The following is a 12,283-nucleotide window of genomic DNA, read 5'->3' as shown; positions in this document are numbered from 1 at the left end:
AGTCAATTCAGATAAACCACTAGGGTTAAGCCCAAGGCTTAAACAGAGGGAAAGGGATTGCACACCTTCTCCGAAGAGAAGAGAGCAACCGAGGAGTGTGAGAAAGTATACTAAGGCCCCATAGACAACTTAGCCTAGGCACCAAGAGAATCGATTACCTAAATCACCGAAACTCACTCGTATACTATCTTGGAAGAAAATCAACATAATCTTAAATGTATAAAACTGCCTAAAGCTTCAATAAAATTTTAAAGCACTCGGAAATCTGAATATCATGCAGGAAAGTACTAGGGCCAAATGACTAGGCTAGAAGGTCTAGCGTAGGCCAGAATCGGCGAATCCTTCGCCAAGACAAACAATACTAAAAGCATCATATAAAGAAATCCTATGTAACGCTAAACAGCTAAAATTATTAAAGCGAAACAGCCGGGAACGTCGCTCTGGCTAACTAAATAACTCCTACCTAGCGAGCGACAGCGTCCAGGACGCCTTCGGTAGGCAACAGCTCTTGTAACAACGATATTACTATCAGTCACTTTTAAAAATTACCAAGAGCCTACATTTATACATAAAAGAAATAATACTCAACTTATCAGAAGCAGAAGAAGTTGGAGAAAGCATAATTAGTTGATTAAATCCAAGAATTGCGAGAAACACAGGGAAAAAACACCGGAGAGGAGAGATACCTTGCGAGCGGCTCTCCTTTTTCTTTCTTGTTTTCGTTTTCTTGCCAATTGACCCCTTCGAAGTGTTAACTCTGTCCGGGGTGCAGATTGCCATGTGGCGTGTCAAGAATACGTCCTCTGATATTTCGCGATATCCCTGGTTCTTTTATTAGGGATATTCGCTCCAGGAGTTAGAATTCTGGGTACCTTGAGGTAAATTCTCTGGGAATATCGCCGTAGTTATATATACCCAAGGAAGCTACCCTTTAGGAACTTCCATCAGGACGACATGGCTTGAGCCCCAAAAAAATTTTTTACTTTATATCATTACACCTCTCCATGGTGAGTCTTCCCATTACTGATATCGAACTTAATTTTATTTATTATGCTGTGTTTTTGCAATTGTTGTGGTGAGGCCTAATCTCTTTGGGGTGCTGGTCTTATAGACCCGTCAGCATATCCCTTTATAAAAGAGCGATTTGTCAGACTGACGGCGGTGATGGTGCTTGCGGCTTTGTCGTCTCCGACGGCATTCCTTTTCTTGGGCATACGATGGTGATACATCGTTATTGAAGGCAGTGTGGCCTGTACTGCCACAACCTTTTCTTACGGCATGATGTTTCTGTGGATACTATTGTCATTTGACTTAGCTGCCATTCTTACCGACACTGCCGTTACTGACGGCAGATCAAGCCTCGTTTAGGGGATTGTTCTTATGCCTCTGCTTAAGAGCCTTGCGAGACGGAAATGCTGTTACCTAAGTGTGTCATTATTAATGGCAATTTCTATACCATGATGGCAAATGTTTTCTTCGTCGGTGAATCCGTTGGGTCGCCATGCTACGTACGTTCTTGATCTCCTATGGTTGGACTGTGCTGTTTTTTGGAGTTCCTCTTTGCGAAGGTGATTTCTCCTTGTCGGTGTTCTGACTTACCTGTTCTGCCGTTCCTTCCTAGCCTCTGGGATTTCTCGATTTACCTGTGTCATCGACTTATTAGGCTTGGCCATTCAGCATTCGCTCGTGATCTCTCGTGCTAGGACTGCACAGTCTTTTGGAACTCCCCTTTGCGAAGGGAAATGTCATCATGTCGATGAGCTGACTTGCATGAAGTGCTGCTTTTTCTTAGCCTCTGAGATTTCTCAATCGGACAGCAGCCGCCATCTCTGATGGTGTGATGTTTATTTGGATCCATGGGTATAGTTTCTCCATGTCGTCACCTCTCTTTTTATCCTAGTCTTTCCAGGACCGACTTTACATGGAATTTATTATTATGTGACATTCCATGGGCATTGGTAGGCTTCTCCCGGAGGGGTGACCTATCAGACTGACGACAGTGCCGGTGTCTGCGACTTTGCCGCCACCTTTTGGCACACTATCCTATTGTACTTGTACGGCGATGCGTCGCTGCTTGCGGCGCTGCCTTCAGCTAAGGCATGGTTTTTTTTACAGGAACCATTGCCGTTTGTTTCTGCCATTCTAGGCACCTTTGCCCCTAATGGTGTTGCTGTTACTGGCGGCGGGGCTAGTACTAGTCTGTAGGAGGGATTGACTGTACCAGTACCTTAAGTCACATAGGAGGCTGGTGGCGATGATTTTACCCCCTAACAATGCCGATGCTTCTGGCAACGCTGGTATATCTGGCGTACATGCCTATGGCAACACCTGAATAACGGTTATGTCGCCACTTTTCGACACCCAAATATAAATTTTTTTCCTACGTCAAAATCTGTTTTATAGTACCTGTTCTGGCGATATGTTGCTTCTTACGGCTATGCTGCCACTGGCGTTACTGCCTATCTTTTGGCAAGGTGTTTTTTGCGGAATCCCTTAATCGTTATGTTCGCCGCCCTTGGCCACTATTCCCACTGACGGCAATATCGTTACTGGCGGCGGAGTTAGTACTAGTCTATGGGTGAGGATATCGGTATCAGTGCCTTTGGGCACATAAGATGTTGGCAGCAATGCCGTTCCCCCTGGGTTTGCCAGTACTATCCGGCAACGCCGCTACCTTTAGGGCACAGGCCTTTCTGCCCTTTTTTTATCTGAGACCGTCTTACATAACTAAGATGAGTTCTCTACTTACTGGTGGTGAATGCTACTACAGGTTAACATAAAAGCTTTACTCCTTTAACGTTTGAGGTTTCTTTATGTAGGTTGGGCCTGGGAACTCCTATGTAAGGGTTCTAGGCTCCTGCTTTGAATAACCACTACATATGGTTATTGATTTTCTACCAATTTATCCATTTCTCTTTGAGGGTGTGGGTTGAATAGATGGCAACTGTATAGGCTAGTTATCCCTCTCGAGTTTTTTTCAATTTAGGTTATAACCTTGCTTTTATAACCTACGGGTTTCTTTAGACTCTTGCTCATTAATCAACGCGTCGATTGCTTATTGATTAAGTTTACCTGTACCGGTGCCCTCTAATTGGCCATTCTTCTGCGGAGATATTGGAGCAACGGTTCTTTCCATGAGCAATTCTCCACCCCTTTTTCCCCTTTTTGGGCCCATAGCAACAGACCTTTATGCGGCTAATTTTCCAATCTCACGTTCCTTATAGGGGAATGGACATTTCGTAATGTATCCTTTTTCTCTCACCAATGGCATTTACATACAATTTGGGGATTACTATTCCATCAATTGTTTACATGGAGCATTAATGACCCATTTTTTTTTGGCTTTTGGTGTCTGCTAGACGATTTAGTACTCATTTGAACCCTTTTCTCCTTACAGGCGGTGCCTATTTGGAGATACACTGTTAAGTGCAGATTTGTGTCAGAGCTGTGAGACATCCCTGTGGTCTCGATATTTGCCGCACACATGTAAAGTGTTGGAGGATGAAAGGCTTAGTATTGTACTGGGACCATCAGGATTGCAGTGTTTGTAAGGATTTACTTCACTCCAGATGGGTCTCGGAGGATACCTCTGATGATGACTGCATGTTCTTCCCGCGGTACCTTCACACCTGGGTAAGAGGATGAGGTAGTCTGATCTCATGAAGGATTCAGTGGTGTCTACCAATACAGATAATAAAGTGTATCTGTCACCAAGTAGAAGTTTTATCTCTCACACCATCAGAGATAAGAAAGTTGGGTCTCTCTCTCTCTCTCTCTCTCTCTCTCTCTCTCTCTCTCTCTCTCTCTCTCTCTTGTAATATTCACCTATTTTCGAAAACCATATATGTCTAACTTCTTAAGAGATAGACCTTCTTATCACTATCTTGGTGAGAGATAGACCTTCTTATCTCACGTGTTGAGAGATAAACGTTATCTCTATCTTGGTGAGAGATAGACCGTCTTATCTTTCATATGTTGAGAGATAGACCTTCTTATCTCTATCTTGGTGAGAGATAGACCTTATTTCATACTTGTTGAGAGATAGACCTTCTTATCTCTATCTTGGTGAGAGATAGAACTTCTTATCTCTCACTTGTTAAGAGATAGACCTACTTATTTCTATTTTGGTGAGAGATAGAACTACTTATCTTAAACTTATTGAGAGAGACATTCTTATCTCTAACTTGGTAAGTAATAAAACTTCTTATCTATAACTTCGTGAAACAGAGATACTCTCATCTCTAAATGGCGAGAGACGAACCTTCTAATCCTTTACTTGATGGGAGTTAGATCTTCTTATTTCTAACTTGGTGAGATGTACACCTCCTTTTCTCTAACTTAGTGATAGACCTTATCTAACTTGGTGAGAGATAGACCCTCTTGTCTCTAGCTTGGTGAGAAATAGACCTTCTTATCTATAACTTGTTAAGAGATAGACCTTTATATCTATAACTTTGTGAGAGATCAACCTTCTTATCTCTGATGGTGTGAGAGATAGAACTTCTACTTGGTGAGAGATACACTTTATTATCTGTATCTTGTTGAGAGATAGACCCTCTCATATCTATTTCGGGTAGATAGACCTTCTTTTATCTATCTTGGTGAGAGATGGACCTTCTGATCTCTTACATGTTGAGAGATAGACCTTCTTATATCTTACTTGTTAAGAGATACTTCGTTGAGAGATAGGCCTTCTTACATTTTACTTGGTGAGAGATACCTTCTTATCTCTAATGTGTTGAGAGATTGAACTCCTTATCTCTAACATAGTGAGAGATAGACCTTCTTATCTCTAACTTTGGGGGAGAGAGACCTTCATATCTCTACTTGGTGAGGATTAGACTTCTTATCTCCAACTTGGTGAGATACACCCTCTTATCTCTATCTTGGGAGAGATACATACACTTATCTCTAACTTAGTGAGAGATAGACCTTGTCACCTCAATCTTTGGGAGAGATAGACCCTCTTATCTCTTAAGTTGGTGAGAGATAGACTTTTGTACCTTTAATTCAGTGAATGATACACCTTATCTCTATCGTGGGGGGAGATAAACCTTATATCTAACTTGGTGAGAGATGGTCTTTCTTTTCGCTATTTTCAGGAGAAATCGATCTTCTTATCTCCATGTTTTGGAGATATAGACCTTGTTATCTCTATCTTTATGAGAGGTAAACCTTGTTCTCTCTATTTAGGGGAGAGATAGACTTTCTTATATCCAACTTGTTGAGAGATAGTTTTTCTTTTTTCTAACTCGGTGAGAGATGGATCATCTTATCTCTAAATTGGTAAGACAAACCTTCTTATCTCTAGCTTGGTGAGAGATAACATTCTTATCTCTAACTTGGTGGGATATAAACCTTCTTATCTCTATCTTGGAGAGAAGAGACCTTCATATCTCTAATTTGCTGAAAGATAGACATTTGTATCTCTTAATTTTTTGAGAGATATACTTTCTTATCTCTTAACTTGGTGCAGATGGGCCTTCCTATCTCTAGCTTGGTGAGATACAGACCTTTTTATTTCTAATTTGTTCAGAGATAGACGTTCTTATCTCTAACTCGGTGAGAGATAGCCCCTTATCTCAAACTTAATGAGGACTAATATCCATTGTTTCTGATCAGAGGACAAATTGGCTGTTACTGACCCCAGTTATAGAATTACCCATCTGAACCTCTAATATATCAAGGGCTTAGATTTGTTTAATAATCTTATTTACTTCAATTTCAAACTCAAAAAACATTACGGGTTTTGTTCCAAGTCAATTTGAAATGACATACATGTGGAGATATGAGACAGAGAAGAGGAATGAATGAATAGGTTTGATCCAGGACTTAAAAGGAATTCTGTGTTGAATAATTTACCCTAGAACTGCATTATTCATCTTATTCATATTTGGTTCCATCATTCATCCTCTCCTAAAAGTCATTTAGAGTATTCAGTTAAAAACGTTAAAACCAGACTCATTTGCCCAGTTTCAAAACTCTCTCCTTTATATCACAGGATTATGTAAAAAGTTTTATAAACGTTTAGTTCTTGAATTTAATGTTTTATGCTACTCTTTCATGGGCTGTTAATAATTTCAGAGGCTGCCGCTCTCTTTGCATTAATTGGCAAAGTTAATAAATTTACCTCAGGTTTTATAAATCTGTAGATGCAAATGGCTAAAATTAGCCGAAATAGGAATAATCATCATGGCATTTTCACAAAGCAAAAATATATTTGGTCGGAAGTAGTCGTGAATGAAATTGTCCCCTTCTCTTTTTTCATGTTAGAGAGCATGAAATGGAAGAGGGTTCTCTTGATTATTCTACTTATTATGAATAGATATTGAAAATATTGTATGCAGAGTATTGTAAAATCGTAAAAAAATTTCATTAGTCAAGAAAAACTGAAAGAGATTGATTTGCTGTTGGAGGAATAGAAGAGAGATTAATTAACTGCTGAGAGAAAAGAAGAGAGATTATCAAGCTGGTGATCGGATAGAGGAGATCTTAATTAGCTGGGGATAGAACAAAAGAAAGCTTAATTAACTGCCGATGGAATAGAGGAGAAATTAATTAGCAGACAATAGAATAGAAGAGAGACTGTTTAGCTGTTCATGAAATAGAAGAGAGATTAATTAGCTGATGCTAGAATAGAAGAGATATCAATTAGCTGACGATGGGAGGCAAGAGGTTAATTAGCTGTCGGTAAGATATACGAGAGATTAATTAGCTTTCGATCGAATAGAAGAGAGATTGAGTAGCTTACGATATACTAGAAGAGATTAATTAGCTACCGATAGAATTGAAGAGAGGTTAATTAGCTGTCATTAGAATTTAAGAGATTGATAAGATGTTGGTTGAATATAATAGATTAATTAGCTGACGATAGCATTGAAGAGAGATTAACTAGCTGTCGATAGAATAAAAGGGAGATTTATTAGCTGCTACCAGAATAAAAGAAATATTAATTAGCTGACGATAGAATAAAAGAAAGATTAATTAGCTGTCACTAAAAGAGAAGAGAGATTAATTAGCTGGCAATGGAATAGAAGAAAGACTGACTGGCTGACGATAGAATTGCTTTATTCAATAACCTTTGAATTAAGATAGTTATAAATGAACAAGCCATAAAATGCAGGTTATAGAATTTACAGAAACATATTTGCAGACGATTTCTTTAAACATCACTGAAAAACATTTGAACAACATCATTTCCTACGCCTATTGACGCAAAGGGCCTCAGATATATTTTACCAGTCGTCTCTATCTTGAGCTCTTAAATCAATACTTTTTCATTCATCATCTACTTCACGCTTAATTGTCTTCGGCCATGTTGGCCTGGGCCTTCCAACTCTTCTACTGCCATATGGAACCCAGTTAACTATTTGTTTAGCTAACCTCTCTTGGAGAGTGCGAAGAGCATGACCAAACCATCTCCACATATGCATATAAAAAAGATATTTAAGACGATGCATTTATGATAAGATGTTTAAGACGATACAGTTCTCATGAAATGTTTAAGACAATGCATTTATGATAAGATTTTTAACACGATGCATTTATGATAAGATGTGTAAAACAATACATTTATGATAAAATTTCTTAGATGACGTATTTATGATGAGATGTTTAAGACAATGCAATTATGATAAAATGTTTAAGACAATGCATTTATGATAAGATTTTGAAGTTGCATTTATGATAAGTTGTTAAAGATAAGATGTTCAAGATAATGCAATTTTGATAAGATGTTTAAGACGATGTATTTATGATAAGACTTTTAAGACAATGCATTTATGAAAAGATTTTTAAGATAATGCATTTATGATAAGATGTTTAAGACAGTGCAATTATGATAAGATGTTCAAAACAAAGAATTTATGATAAGATGTTCAAAACAAAGAATTTATGATAACATGTTCAAGACAATGCATTTATGAATTTTTTTTTTAAGACAATGCTTTTATGATAAGGTGTTGAAGATAATGCATTTTTCATAAGATTTTTAAGTCGATGTATTTGTGATAAGATGTTTAAAACAATGCAATTATGATAAGAAGTTCAAGAAAATGCATTTATAAAAAGATGTTTAAGATGATGCATTTATGATAAGATGTTCGACAAACATTTAAGATAAGATGTTTAAGCCAATGCAATTATGATGTTCAAGACAATGCATTTATGAAAAAAATGTTTAAGACAATGCATTTATGATAACATTTTGAAGACGATGCATTTAAGATAAGATGTTTAAGATAATGCATTTATGATAAGATGTTTAAGATAATGCTTCTATGATAAGATGTTTAAGACACTGCAATTATGATAAGATGTTCAAGACAATGCATTTATGATAAGTTGTTTAAGACAATGCATCTATGATAAGATGTTTAAGACAGTGCATTTATGATAAGATGTTTAAGACAATGCATTTATGATAAGATGTTTAAGACAATGCATCTATGATTAGATGTTTAAGACAATGCATTTATGATAAGTTGTTTAAGACAATGCATTTATGATAAGTTGTTTAAGACAATGCATTTATGATAAGATGTTTAAGACAGTGCATTTATGATAAGATGTTTAAGACAATGCATTTATGATAAGATGTTTAAGACAATGCATCTATGATTAGATGTTTAAGACAATGCATTTATGAAAAGATTTTTAAGACGATGCAATTATGATAAGATGTTTAAGGCAATGCATTTATGAAAACATGTTTAAGCCGAAGCATTAATGATAAGATGTTTAAGACAATGTATTAATTATAAGAAGTTTAAGACAATGTATTTACAATATGATGTTCAGGACAATTAATGTATTTATTACAAGACGTTTAAGACAATGTAATTATAATAAGATATTTAAAACGATGTCACTATGATGAGGCTTTTCCGTGTAATGTATTGGAGATAAGGGGCATAAAACATCTTATTAATAAAGTTTTTAACACAACATTTGATGCGGTACTGATGGTTATTGATATTTAACTGGGAATTTTACTTAGTGCTCATACAATTATTTATGCATATTACTGTTCTAGTTTTCCATAGGTTCAGTCCAATATTTTTGACATATAATTTTCACCGTCTATATTTATGCCAAGATTTATTTACAAATTTGCGTATTCATCTTGATTATGTTCGCGCAATAGATTTCTAGCTCTTAGCATCTCTTAGTGAAGATATGATGAATTGTACGATCAAAATATGGCTTTTCTTTTTCATTGGTAGAATTAAGACATGTTGAGGTTTCCATAATGCCTTAGTTAGCAGGGTGGTGGCCGAGAGACGGCCCATAAAAATTTACACACACACACACACACACACACACACATATATATGTATATATATATATATATATATATATATATATATATATATATATATATATATATATATATTATTGCAAGCTAAGCTGTAACCTTAGCGGAAAAAAACAGAGGCTACAAGCTAAAAGGCTCCAAGGAAAAATAGTCCAGTGCGGAATGGAAACAAGGAAACAAATACGGGGAAAGTGATAATCAATGGAAATAAGATGTTTTGAAAATATTAACAATAAAAATAGATCTTTCACTTATAAACTATAAAAACTTAAAAAAAAAAAAAAAGAAACACACACACACAAGAAGATAATTTAAATAGAATAGTGCACCTGAGTGTACCCTCAACCAAGAGAACTCTACCCCAAGACAGTAGAAGACCATGGTACAGAGGCTATGGCATTACCCAAGAGTAGAGGACAATAGTTGACCTTTGGAGTGTCCTCCTAGAAGAGATGCTAACCAGAGCTCAGGAGTGTCTTCTGCTCATACCAAGAGGAAAGAGGCCACTGAAAAATTACATTGCAGCAGTTGACCTCCTGAGCGAAGAAGAATTTTTGGTGTAAGAGGACAGAGATGAATGTGGACAGAATAGGCTAGACTATTCGGTTTTAGGCCTAAGCAAATAAAAACGAGCCGTATCCAGAGAGAGGGATCCAATATAGTATTATCTGGTCAGCAGGCTCCTTATCTCACAAGGATGGAGAGGTTGCTGACACTTTACGAAACAATTGGGCTTGAGTGGGTCTCGAACCCCAGTCCAGGCAAGGATATTCCCAATGGCCCATTTATTATGTCATCCAATTTAATAATTTAAGTCAATGCCGTTCCAGAGTAACTTTTCACTTACTGGAGCAGGTTTATCTATAACGATTTAAAACTGCTATCTTTTAATGACCTATTTTAATGTTTGACTCATCATAAAATATCTTTTATTAATCTTTCAATACTTCTCTTGCCGTTTATTTCTTCTATATTTCCTTTTCTCACTTGGATTCTTTTTCCTTATGGAGCCCTTGGGCTGTTAGCATCCATTTTTTGTAACTAGGGTTTTAGCTTAGCTGGCAATAATAATAATAATAATAATAATAATAATAGAATTCAGACATTGGCCAATGAATCAATTTTACTCTGATCCACGGACAAAACACTTCTTTTCTTTCATGTGCTGACCATGGATAAATCTACTATAACATTTAACTAAAGTCAACAGACAGCGCACCGCCCCTTTCATATGCTGACTGTAAATGATAAAAAATGCAAATCCGGGTCTGAATTATCGCCAAAGTACAATGGGGTCGTCCATGACCTAATATCGACCAGTGGTGAAAATTTTGTTCAAATCCGTCGAGTGACGTAAAGATGTACACAGACAAATAGAAAAAAAAAATAAACCGACTCTATTTTATAACCTTTTTGGCAGATGTAATAATAATAATGATAATAATAATGATACTAACAATAATAATAATAATGATAATGTAAGCATAATATGCACATTATTTTGAAAGAATTCTTCCTAGGCAACTCTTCTCATGTGAGTGAGGATTATACTTCAAGAATAAGCCGATTAAATGTCTTGCTAAAATGTGGTATATTAAACTTACTTGGAATCTTGAAAACTAGGGAAGAGTTGGTATTCTTAATAAAGAATTGATCAGAATTAATAGCAGTTCAAGCCTTCTTTATTTTTATTTACAGTTTTTTTATGATCACTCTAAATTTTGATATGATTTTGAAATTCGATTTTGAGAAAATTTAGAATTAACAGCTTGAAAATTATTTCTCTAAAATCTCTAATCAAACGTTATCTTTTTTCAGGAGATCTTATGCTAGAATTACTAGCCTTAAGAAGTTTCAGGAAAAGCTTCAATTAATAGTTTTTTAAGACTAACCAGTAGAGAGAGAGAGAGAGAGAGAGAGAGAGAGAGAGAGAGAGAGAGAGAGAGAGAGAGAGAGAGAGAGAGAGAGAGAGAGAGAGAAATTCTTTCATATGAAGGCAACATATAGTAAAAACAGAAATAGGCAATAAAGAAAAAATAGACTGGAATTGAAAGGGTATTCTAAGAATTGCTTTTATTTTATATTTCTTATGGCAATACCATCCTTCAATTAAATTACCGATATGGTGTCTTATTGCAAGCGTTCCTGCCTGGCACTTGCCTTACTTGGGTTTGATTCCCGCTGACACTCGATAGTTTCTCGTGAGTTAAGGATGGGAGGTTTGGGGGACCCTATAGGTCTACTTGCTGAGTCATCAGTAAAATTTGCCTGGCCGTCCCTGGTCTTAGCTTGGGTAAAGAGGGGTCTTGAGTGCTGATCATACGTTTATATAGTCAGTATTTAGGGCATTTTCTTGCTTGGTAGGGCAATGTCACTATCGCTTGACTTTGCCATTCATGAGTGATATTTAAACTGTTAATAGGATAATAACCAAGAAGGCATCTACTGTATAGTTTGATCTGAGAATTGTGTCGGTATCTAACAAAAAATAATGCGAATTAGGAAGGGGTTCCTGAATGTTCCCCTCCCTCTCTCTCTCTCTCTCTCTCTCTCTCTCTCTCTCTCTCTCTCTCTCTCTCTCTCTCTCTCTCTCTCTCTCACTTACTTTGTCTCGTCGCCAGATAGAAGATGAGGTGTAAAAGTCCTTTGAAGGGAGAAAGGTTTTAATATTTCATTGAGAAAGGACCAAAAAATTACTCAGGAATATTATGGGAGTGAATACATTATTGGATACTATATTGAGGACAATTTATGTATGAATATTGAAATTTCTTCAAAAAAGATTGTTTATTAAATCTAAAAAAAAAAATTATGAAATGCATACAAAAACTTCTAGGAGGTGAACAAAGGTCACATGATTAATGTGATTAAAAGCGCACATAACCTAGAAATCTTTTTAAACCTAGAATAAAAGTAATTTGTGAAATATGAACTCTATAGAAAAACTTCTTTTCCTCTGTTATCCTT

Source organism: Palaemon carinicauda, chromosome 20 (assembly GCF_036898095.1).
Source record: "Palaemon carinicauda isolate YSFRI2023 chromosome 20, ASM3689809v2, whole genome shotgun sequence".
Classification (NCBI taxonomy): domain Eukaryota; kingdom Metazoa; phylum Arthropoda; class Malacostraca; order Decapoda; family Palaemonidae; genus Palaemon; species Palaemon carinicauda.
The sequence above is the reverse complement of the archived record's forward strand: the minus strand, read 5'-3'. Positions refer to the sequence as shown.